The 10,371-nt window shown below is 36.2% G+C and overlaps 1 long non-coding RNA gene across 1 annotated transcript in view; it reads right to left on the reverse strand.

The window, feature by feature from the left end:
- Positions 1-1,179: 1,179 nt before the first annotated feature.
- Positions 1,180-10,371, reverse strand: part of LOC107751493 (uncharacterized) — a 10,590-nt gene continuing 1,398 nt past the window's right edge. The window contains exons 2-3 of the long non-coding RNA XR_001641254.1: positions 1,662-1,668; positions 1,180-1,463 (exon numbers count right to left, since the gene is read on the reverse strand). This is a non-coding gene — a long non-coding RNA (uncharacterized LOC107751493). The remainder of the gene's footprint in view (positions 1,464-1,661; positions 1,669-10,371) is intronic.

The raw sequence follows: 10,371 nt of genomic DNA on the forward strand, positions 1-10,371 counted from the left end.
CATTTCTGATTAGCTGCATGTCACCGCAGCCTATCAAGCAATCTTGAGTGTTAAATTTAATTTAACATCTTACACCATAAGAATTGTATTTACCTCAGTGAGCAAGGATCTTGTACATTTGTCTTGGACTGTCTTTGATCCATGTTCCTTTAACATATGTCTTGTTGAAATGCCACGCTAGGTGTGTTAGTATATCCCATCATTCTCTTCACCTTAGAGGGCCCCAAAACAGTTTGTCTGGCTGTCAACTTGTACAGCTTTCGTCAGCAGTGATACCCCCAGAATTGGTCTAATAGCAGACAGATGGTGCTACGCTAGACAAACCATTTGTCACGAGGGGAAAAAACCTAGAAACAGGTAGCTGAGATGTTAGATGTGATCTGTAACATAATAAATGTACACTCTAAAAAATGCTGGGTTGTTTCAACCCAACTTTGGGTCAAATATGGACTAACCCAACTTTTGGGTTAAAAATTTAATGTAAAAATTTAACCCAACGGCTGGGTTACCCAGTCAACAATTTGATCTCACAATGATGTCACCATGAGCTCACACGATTCTCATGGTGTGGTCATAATGTGTGTGTCACAGTGAGCTAAAAGTGTAACCACACAGTGCACTCACTGTGTGCTCATACTATGTTCCCAATGTGAGGTCACTGCACACTCACTGTGTGCTCATACTGTGGTCACAATGTGAGGTCACTGCACACTCACTGTGCGCTCATACTGTGGTCACAATGTGAGGTCACTGCACACTCACTGTGCGCTCATACTGTGGTCACAATGTGAGGTCACTGCACACTCACTTTGCGCTCATACTGTGGTCACAATGTGAGGTCACTGCACACTCACTGTGCGCTCATACTGTGAGCTCACCATGTGATACCACTGTCATATGATTGTGTTAAACTCATTCTTTTAACTGTGATCTAAAAATTCTCTAATATTGGTCAGTAATATCACAAACATGTAGAATTTCATCTTTTATTTCCTTCAAAGTATTTCTACAATTCGGTTTCCTTGTTCATTTTGATTTATTTTCAGTTTGGTGTTGGCATTTGACAGACATTTCAATTTAACAGATACATTCTGCTTCTGGTGTTGTTTTGATGACTCCTTTTCGATTCTTAACTTCGATTTCTTTGTCCCCTTGGAAAGACTTGACACATCGTGAAACACAGAGAACAATATGTCATTGCAATCAGTTACTAACAACCTAACAGGTGAAAATAACTATTAGTTAAACAAAATATGAAACAAATCATGCATCCATGCTTCCACAAAACATGCTTGTATAGTTACTGAAATTTGATCCCGAGGTAGTCATGTAGTCTAGTAATGATCTGATTTGGGAAGTATAACAAATCATAAATACTGATATGCAACCTAAAGCCAGGGACACACTTAACGACTAACTGAATCATTCTAAGACTGAACTGAAAACACTTGTGATTTTAAATGCTGACTGTAAACACCAACTGAACGCAAATGGCTCTGACACATTTGGGTGTGATCAGTTTTAAGTATCAAATTACATTCATAACCAGCCTTACAGTTGTGTAGTGTGTTCCTGGCTTAACTAATTAACTAATTAACTTAACTAATCTCAGCTGGCAAGATGGCTGGTTCACATGTACCTGGCTAACACATGTACCTGACTAATTTGCTAACATGGGGCCAGGCCACAGTGCATATTGGTTATCATATTAGAATATATCAATAGCAATTAAAGAAACCACTCACCATTTCTCCAGTGTAACAATTCCACAGTCAACAGTCCCTAACACAAATGTACATCACAATATTGATGTTTGTCTTCTTCTTCGTTGGAGTTTTACGGCAGTTGGCATCCATAGTGTTGCATTACTGCCATCTGCTGTCTCACTTTAACTTACTATATCTTAATTAAATTCGTCCTTCCAGTCCAGTCCTCCTTAGAAAATGAAACAAATATCTCCGTCCTTGGTCACTATTTCCATATGTTACTATATTTTTAACATTAAACTCTACTATACCTATTTCCCATAGCTGATCTGCATTAATACATGGTACATGGTAATACATTGTACGTACATTAATACATGGATTTATCGTTTGTATATATGTGTGTATATATTTAAATCACCTGAGGAAGCAGAGCTTTTGGGATCATCCTCATCTTTTCTCACACTTCCCTGAAGAGTATCTGTAAGACAGATCATGCAGATGAAAAGTTCATTTTAAATACAACTTTAGTTAAAAAGTTAAAACACTCGGCAGACATTCCAGACTGAACTTTCTAAATGGGTGGATTATTGACTAATGTTCAACAGAAGAAATAATAAAATATTTAAAACCTGGAGTGAAAAAATATAAAACGGCTTTAGAGAGTTCGGAGTTCTTCATAAATGTTAAAACAGGCTAACCATGGTATATAGGAGGTCTGGGCAGTGGAACATATCTTGTCTTTGGACCAGATTGCTTCACTCCATTCCCTGATTTCTTCAAATACATATCATCTGTTTATTACATAAAAATAAAGAATGATCACAGAGTTATGCCTATTTTTTTTTTCTGCATACCAAACCCTTCAGTTTAGACAGACCTTCACAGGAAGATGTTTCTGATTTGATGTCACTTTTATCACAGAGCTTCTTTTTCCTTTTTCTCTTCTCAGGTAATTCCACAACTGCAGGGTCTCTCATTGAATAAGTAATTGAGTCCTCTGCTGCTGAGACCCCAGTTGTGCAATCTGAGATATACTGATTTGCTTGATCATAGTCTCCTGTTAGTGGGAAATGTATGTATATTATATTATGTGTATAATGGAAATTCAGTCAACTATTTATTCATTATGGAATAAGTAAATGTATTGTGATTAGCAAATTTCTAAGACCACCTGTCATAAAGAGAAAAGACAAATATTTTAGGAATCTGTCAAAAACTTCTTTAAAACTAAAAATTTGATTGCGTTACATTAGACATATAACAAACTGAAACAACTTGAATTTGTGTTTTTATACCCAAATTTGAGCCACAACTTCTCTCAGAAGTCACAAATTAATCAAGCGTAACATTCAACCATTAAAACCTATTTTTCTATTATGGACTGCAAGTAAATAACTGTAATTGGGCATCTGAATAAAAAATAATAAATAATTTTGTCTTTCTACAATAATGTTAGTTTAGAGCAGCTGTGGCACAAATGATGGTCTAATAAATTTAAGCACTATATACATTTTCATGATTTTCAATTTCCAAAGACACACAAATTATTGCAATGTCTCACCAATAGATGGTCCAATGATCTTCACAATATCATAAACCTTCCAATTGAGGTTTGGTGGAGAATTGTTTTTAATGTTTGAGAGTGATGATGTCCATCGACACTTCAATCTTCCCTTGTCATCAAAAATCCAACTGATTGGTACGACAGATGTCTGTCCATCGCGGAATAAACTAATTCGATACTGAAACACACATGCGCGCGCATGCAACATGCAATAACATGCAATAAAACGAGACAAAAACCAATTAATGACTTAAGTCAAAATCAAACTGAATGCATGAGGGGTATAAGCACTACCACATTCGGCTGGTCTTTATCAATCAATGACAAAGGTATCATGATTGCTTTATGTCTCAGTTGAGCAATGTCAGCATGTAACATTTTAGTGTGATTCAGAAATCCTTTGCATATGCCAATGATTCTGGAGTCACATGGCTTAGTGTACAAAGGTTCCATTCTGCAAAAAACCTCACAAAAAACTAGATTTTCTTGAACTTCATGTATAATGCAGTACCTATCATTGGTCATTCTGTAGCATTCTTTTTTCTTTGGCATACCAGAGTTAACATTTGATTTCTTAGAACTTAATATCGCTTGCCTCTCTGCCAGTCTGTTAGCTACTTGAATCAGTGGATCACCTGGACCCCGGACAAACCTTTTGATTTTACCCATATTGTTCTCAAACTTGTACGCTGAACAATAGTGTAATGATCTGTTGTAATTTGCAACATCAGTGAGATGTAGCAAGCAATGCACATTATATGAGATGAAACTCCTGCAATACAAGCTGCTACCTTTTTCAACAAAATATGTTAACAGCTCATCTGCATAACCACGATGCTCCATTAGGTTTTCACTGTACAAGATGCACATTGCAATACTAAGAGAAAGGAAGTGAATATACTTCTCCTTATCGAGAACATATTTCAAAATCACTGGTCCAGTATAAAGCAGAAATGTTCGGAATTCAGTTGCTTTCCAGTGCTTCAGTTCATCTAACCCCCTGGGTTTCCTATTGAATTCAGCAGGTATGTTCAGAGTGCCTTGGAGAATTTCATCTTTTCGGTTTGATATTTACCTCCAGTTATCCCAAGAGCACTGACGATTACGTGATTAGACCAGTGCAGCATTCTTGGCTCCTGTTGTTTTTCAATGCTTGTTTAGTTATTGAAATATGATCACAAGTTAGTAATGTTGTACTGATCTGACATAAGAGGCCTAACAATTCACAAATACTGATATGCAAAGTAGCTGCAGCTAGCCATCTAATGTGATTACTGAAGCCAGGTAAAATGGCTGGTGCACATGTAGCATGTGCCAGGAGTACTCTGCTAACACAGGGCCAGACCACATTGCATATTTGAATTATAATATCATCAGAAAGTATGTAAATAGCCCACTCACCATTTCTGCAGTGTAACAATTTCTTGCACAACTTCTTCTTCTTCTTTACATGTTTTATGGCGGTTGGCAAACCAGCTTAAATGGTGCATTTACTGCCACCAACTGGACAGGAGTGTGAAGCATTGACTGCGAATTAGCTTAAGAAAAAAAAAAAACTCCTAATCTACATTCTGTTCAACAATCCTGTTTCCCTTAGATACCACATTAAAAGATTATAAACCCTTGACTCGTTTTCTGCTTTTCTAAATATACTTATTACTTCCTTGTACAACTGCACATATCTATATTCTTCTTTATATAGATCAGTGAATTTGCCATTATGATGTCATCTAGTGACATTTAGCTACCAGTTTTAGCAACTTTCAATTGAAGGCAGTTGGCAACACTGTCCACGTTTTCCCAGCTGTGAGAAACAGGAAGTAGAATGTCCCCTTGAGACCTAAATTTGAACTGCCTCCTCTCAGCCTGCTCAACATTTTGAACTCACAATGAGCTCACACATTACTCACACGTTGAGGATCACAGTACGAGGATCGTCTGAACTCACAATGAGCTCACATACTACTCACATTGTGAGGATCACAGTATGAGGATCGCGTGATGTCACTGTGATCATTGCATGATCTCACGTGTTGACTGAGAATGGCATTGGGCCTCCTCCTGTTTATATATTTTGTGTTTGGAATTCAGTATCCTAAAGGACTGAAAAAGACCCTGACCTTTTTGGAGTGTGTTGTTTTGAAATTGAAGAATGCAGATAGACTTCCTGTTACTGTAAAAAGGGTGTACAACTTAGACCTTAGGGGTCAATGTTCTCTCTTTCTGGGTCTCTCCCAGTTCTAGCTTCAGTTTCTATTGTTTTTTAAATCTGGAAGGATTTACAGAAATGTTAAAGGGGTCATATGATGCAATTTCAATTTTTCCTTTCTCTTTGGAGTGTTACAAGCTCTTGATGCATAAAGCCCAAAGTTGGGTTGAAACAACCCAGCATTTTTTAGAGTGTACTGTATGGGCACCCTTGTGTGAAAGATGTGAGCCTAATTGTGTTGAATGTGCACTTGGAGTGTACTTCAAATCTTAAAAGTATTTAAAAATTGTACTTGCTGATGTAATATTCAAGAATACATAAGTACTCCTTCAATGTCAAATTAAAAGTTTTACTTTAAAGTATATTGCATGTACAAGTACATCAGATTCAGTTTGCACTTAAATATAAATTTTTAAAGTACATTATTTCCATGAAAAGTACTAAAGTGTACTTTTTCACAAGGGTGGTGTTTTCACAGAATGCAATTTGGATCTACAGACCCATTTTTCATTTTACAGTATATAAAATCAAATTGTAATCTCTGAGTACTGCAAGAAATTTACATTTAGATTAATTCATTTGGTAGCTGGTTTTATCCAACAAAGTGCATTCACAGTGTATATTTTATCCATATGTGTATTCCCTGAGAATCAAGCCCATGATTACTTTGCTGTTACTAGCATCATGTTCAGTACAGCAACTTAGCATATGGTAGCGTTGGGTAATACCCTGTTGGAAAACTTTTGAAAGCTAGTAGCTATGTTTTGGATCATGGTAGCTGGTTTTCTAGCTAGTTTTTTAACCAGCTATCATGTTCCAAAATCCAGCTTTTCTATCTTATGAACTGTTTGGAACCTGTTAGAAACCAGCTACCATGTTCCAAAACCTAACTGTACCAGCATTTTCTAGCAGGAGATACAGATTTTTTTTTATATTTTTCAGATTAAACATCTAAGCTAATGAAGAGCTAAGTAAGCTTAAACCCTAATTCATAGCATTGCAACAACATCCTGAATTATGGACGCCAATCCCCAGGAGTTTAAGTTGAAATGAATCGGGCTAAGTTTTGACATTCATTAAGTTTAAGCATCAATGCTACCAGAACCAATTAGCGTAATCTGCTTAGCTGAAAGGCTACCACACATAGAGCTCTTTAAAACCTAGCAACAATGGGATGATATTAAACTGCTTTCCCGAACAGACCAGTTGAGGATTTACGAACAAAAAAAGCATCTCGCAGACGATTCTGTAATGAGTCATAAAATGGAAATGATGACAATGATGCCATATTGAAACCGAGGCACTTGTGTTTTTGAAAAAAATTAGCATGCGAATTTTCACTTGTACAGTACGAGTTAACAAAGTACATTGTTAAAAACACTCTTCCTTTGTGGTTTGCTTTATTGATTCTTCACAGCGAAATGCTAAACTAAGCTGACAAGTTTGACACATGGCTGACTCTCCATAGTAATCCACTGGACGTCCGTTTTAACATGATGGGGCAGTCGTGTATGGGTTTACTTGGACTTATTGATTTTAAACATGCACCATGTTAGATGGATTGCCAATACAAACCAAAAACTCCAGCCAAGAAAAGATTCATTCAGCGCTGTTTAACATTCAGCCCACGAGTGCACGTATAATTAACTCTTGGTTAAAAATGCCCTCAGGAGAGTCACTGTGGAGTCTCGACGTAGGGCTTCAGTCAACTCTGAATGTGTGTGTGCGGTCGTGTGAATGTGTGCAGACTTTACAGAATACCACGCTAGTGTAAGTGAATTAGCGTAAATGAATTAGCCAATTAAAAGCAATAACACGGCCCAATAGGGAATTTCATATTGCAGACCAGAAGCATTAGACAGCCTTATGAAAATTTGCAAACCACATTTCCCCTGCAGTTGGCGTCATTAAATCCAAGATTTTAAAATCTGTTTTGCATGACTTTCATCAAGCTATTGTGCCAAATTGTACATTTTCTCATAATAGCTCATTTTTGTCTCATATTTTTGGCTTTATATCACAATTTCGTCTATGTCTCACAATTGTGACTTTATATGTCCCAATATATCTAATTGGGAGTTTATAACAGTATGATGACTTTATATCTCATACTGTGAATTTGGTCCAAATTTAACCTTTATCTCATAACTTTTTCTCTGCTTTTGCTTTTTAATCTGAGGAAACAAGTTACCATCATAGTCAAATCTGAGAGCTAACAGCAATGTATTTGTGTATAATGTTGAAGAATATAACAGTATCTGTTCAGTATTGAACCTGTAATGCTTGCAGTTTTTCTCATGAGAAAATTGTATCCTACTTCTTGCCATAGCTTTGTTCTTTTAGAAAATGTAATGCAGAAAATCTGTAATATTTCTGCTGTGAATAAATTGATTTCCACATAACAAGTGGCAAAGTCTCTTTTTCTGTTCTTAGTGGGCTCATCAAATATTTAAGAGAGTTGAAGAAAAGAAATCACTTTTGTTTATGGTTTATGTGTGTTCTGTAAGGAAATTAAGGGGGGAAATGATGCCTTCTGTTCTCTGTTGCCCCCTATGATAAATTGGTCCCAGAACGCTTTTTCCATTACCATCATAGAAAATTGGAAAAATTGATTGTGTGGTGGTATAAGTGTTTATTTTCTCTACTTTTCATATACAGTATAAAGTTGAAGTTTTATAGTGGAATTCCAATGGGCCATTTTAGAACATCTAGCCCAATTTAAAGGAATAGTTCACACAAAATTGAACATTTACTCTGTCAGACCATCCAAGATGTAGAAGAGTTTGTTTCTTCATCAGAAGAGATTTGGAGAAATTTAGCATTGCATCACTTGCTCACCAATGGATCCTCTGCAGTGACTGGGTGCCGTCAGAATGAGAGTCCAAATAGCTGATAAAAACATCACAATAATCCACAAGAAATCCAAACGACCGCTCCAGTTCATCAATTAATGTCTTGTGAAGTGAAAGGCTGTGTGTTTATAATAAACAAATCCATCATTATGGCATTTTAACTTTCAACTATCACTTCTACAGAGTCTGTAATCTATAATAACACTTCCTCTAGTGAAAAAGACCATCCCCTGTTGTCCTCTCACATCAAAATCCACAACATATTTGTTTAGACCTGTTATTGACTGTTTTCACTCATAAACAGTGCTTGGTTTGTGCATATTTCTCTCCTGATTCAGACGAGATTACTTTTTCACTGAAGAAAGCAATATTTGTTTGAACTTAGAAACATCTTAATGATGGATTTGTTTCTTACAAACACGTAGCTGTTCACTTCACAAGATGTCAACTGATGGACTGAAGACTTGTGGATTACTTGTGATGTTTTTATCAGCTGTTTGGACTCATTCTGATGGCACCCATTCACTCCAGAGGATTCATTTGTGAGCATTTAATGCTAAATTTCTCCAAATCTCTTCTGATGAAGAAACACTAGATTTCCATTCCGACCTGATATGTTTCCCAATATGTAGCTGTGTAGATTGTTAGTTGCTAGTGCTTGGTACCAAAAAAAAAAGCAGAACGTTCAATGATGGTTGAGTTCCATAGCTTTTAGGAATGTTTTGGGTAGGACTTCTGTTCGTGATTATTTGTCGCTGTATCTGTAATCTCTTAATCTTAATCCAACACCAACCACACTTGTGTTTTCAGTGAATAACTCATGCCTACTTTATCAACTCCAATTGCTCAATATCTTGACAGAAAAAACATTTCCTTTATTAAAGCAAGGCGAGAAATCTTTTGCTTTTGTTCTCAGGAATAAAAACACCGAAAGTGAGGCATGTTTTCTTTCATTTGAATTGTTTAAACTCCCGAAAACGAGATCATTCAGGCGCACCCATGGGATGAGGTGAGTGGTGTGCATATAATCTGTCTATTATATTCTTTTCTTCTTTTGCCAAGTTTCTCACTCTGTCTGCATTTGTTTTTTGGATGCCGTGTCCCAGACAAAAAGTATAGAAGCATGCTTTGATTTATTTAAACGCAACCTATATTGCACTTTGTGCTGTTCTCGCAAGACTGACGTGTGAGAACCAAAGAGTGTCTAGAAATGCCCTGCAGCGCGTTTATTTATATTTAAAAGATAACATTTATTTTGATAAGAATGGAAGCGTGTCTTTGAAACGAATTCGAGAATGTTTAATATTGATCTTCACTCTGCGCTTTTGAGAAGTTCAATGAAAAGTTTGAATCTAAGAATTTGACATACTGTACTCACACTTATTTACATTTCTATCACTCAGCTTTGTTTCTCTGACTTTTGCACATTCTTTTTTTTCCCGGCAATGTTACAAAGAAGGTTTTTATTGTAGACAAGGACAAAGGAGATCTTATACATAAATGCATTTTCTCTTACAGGGTCTTTCAGATGACCACCATTCCTTCCTTTTTCCTACACGAAACTTTGAAAAGCTTCGGCAGCTCATGCAGTCACACAGATTCGATTCAGTCATCTCGCAGAATCCACCGTGCTCTGGCGATTTAGCTCGATTTTGACAGGCTTTGTATTTTATTGTGCTACAGATGAATACGCCGCTCTCATTTATGCATGACCAGCCACAAAACGGCTAAAAAAAACCACTTCAGCTTTGAAGGGATGACCAAGCGTCTTGTCGTATAGAAATAGCTCTTTTGAATACTAGTGGATACCAGGGTTGTAAAAAGGTATTGAGAAACATTCCTTAAATTAAAGTATGTGTACTTTGTCAACATTTTACATCCTTATCTAGAAAACAACATACTTAAAATTATATAAAAATTTATAATATATTTAATATGATATATTAATAAAAATATTATTTATGTGCAATTTTTAACAATTATATGCTTGTAGTTTGACCATATATATATATATATATATATATATACATTTTCAGT

Source organism: Sinocyclocheilus rhinocerous, unplaced genomic scaffold (assembly GCF_001515625.1).
Source record: "Sinocyclocheilus rhinocerous isolate Xijiao unplaced genomic scaffold, SAMN03320098_v1.1 scaffold2046, whole genome shotgun sequence".
NCBI classification, from domain to species: domain Eukaryota; kingdom Metazoa; phylum Chordata; class Actinopteri; order Cypriniformes; family Cyprinidae; genus Sinocyclocheilus; species Sinocyclocheilus rhinocerous.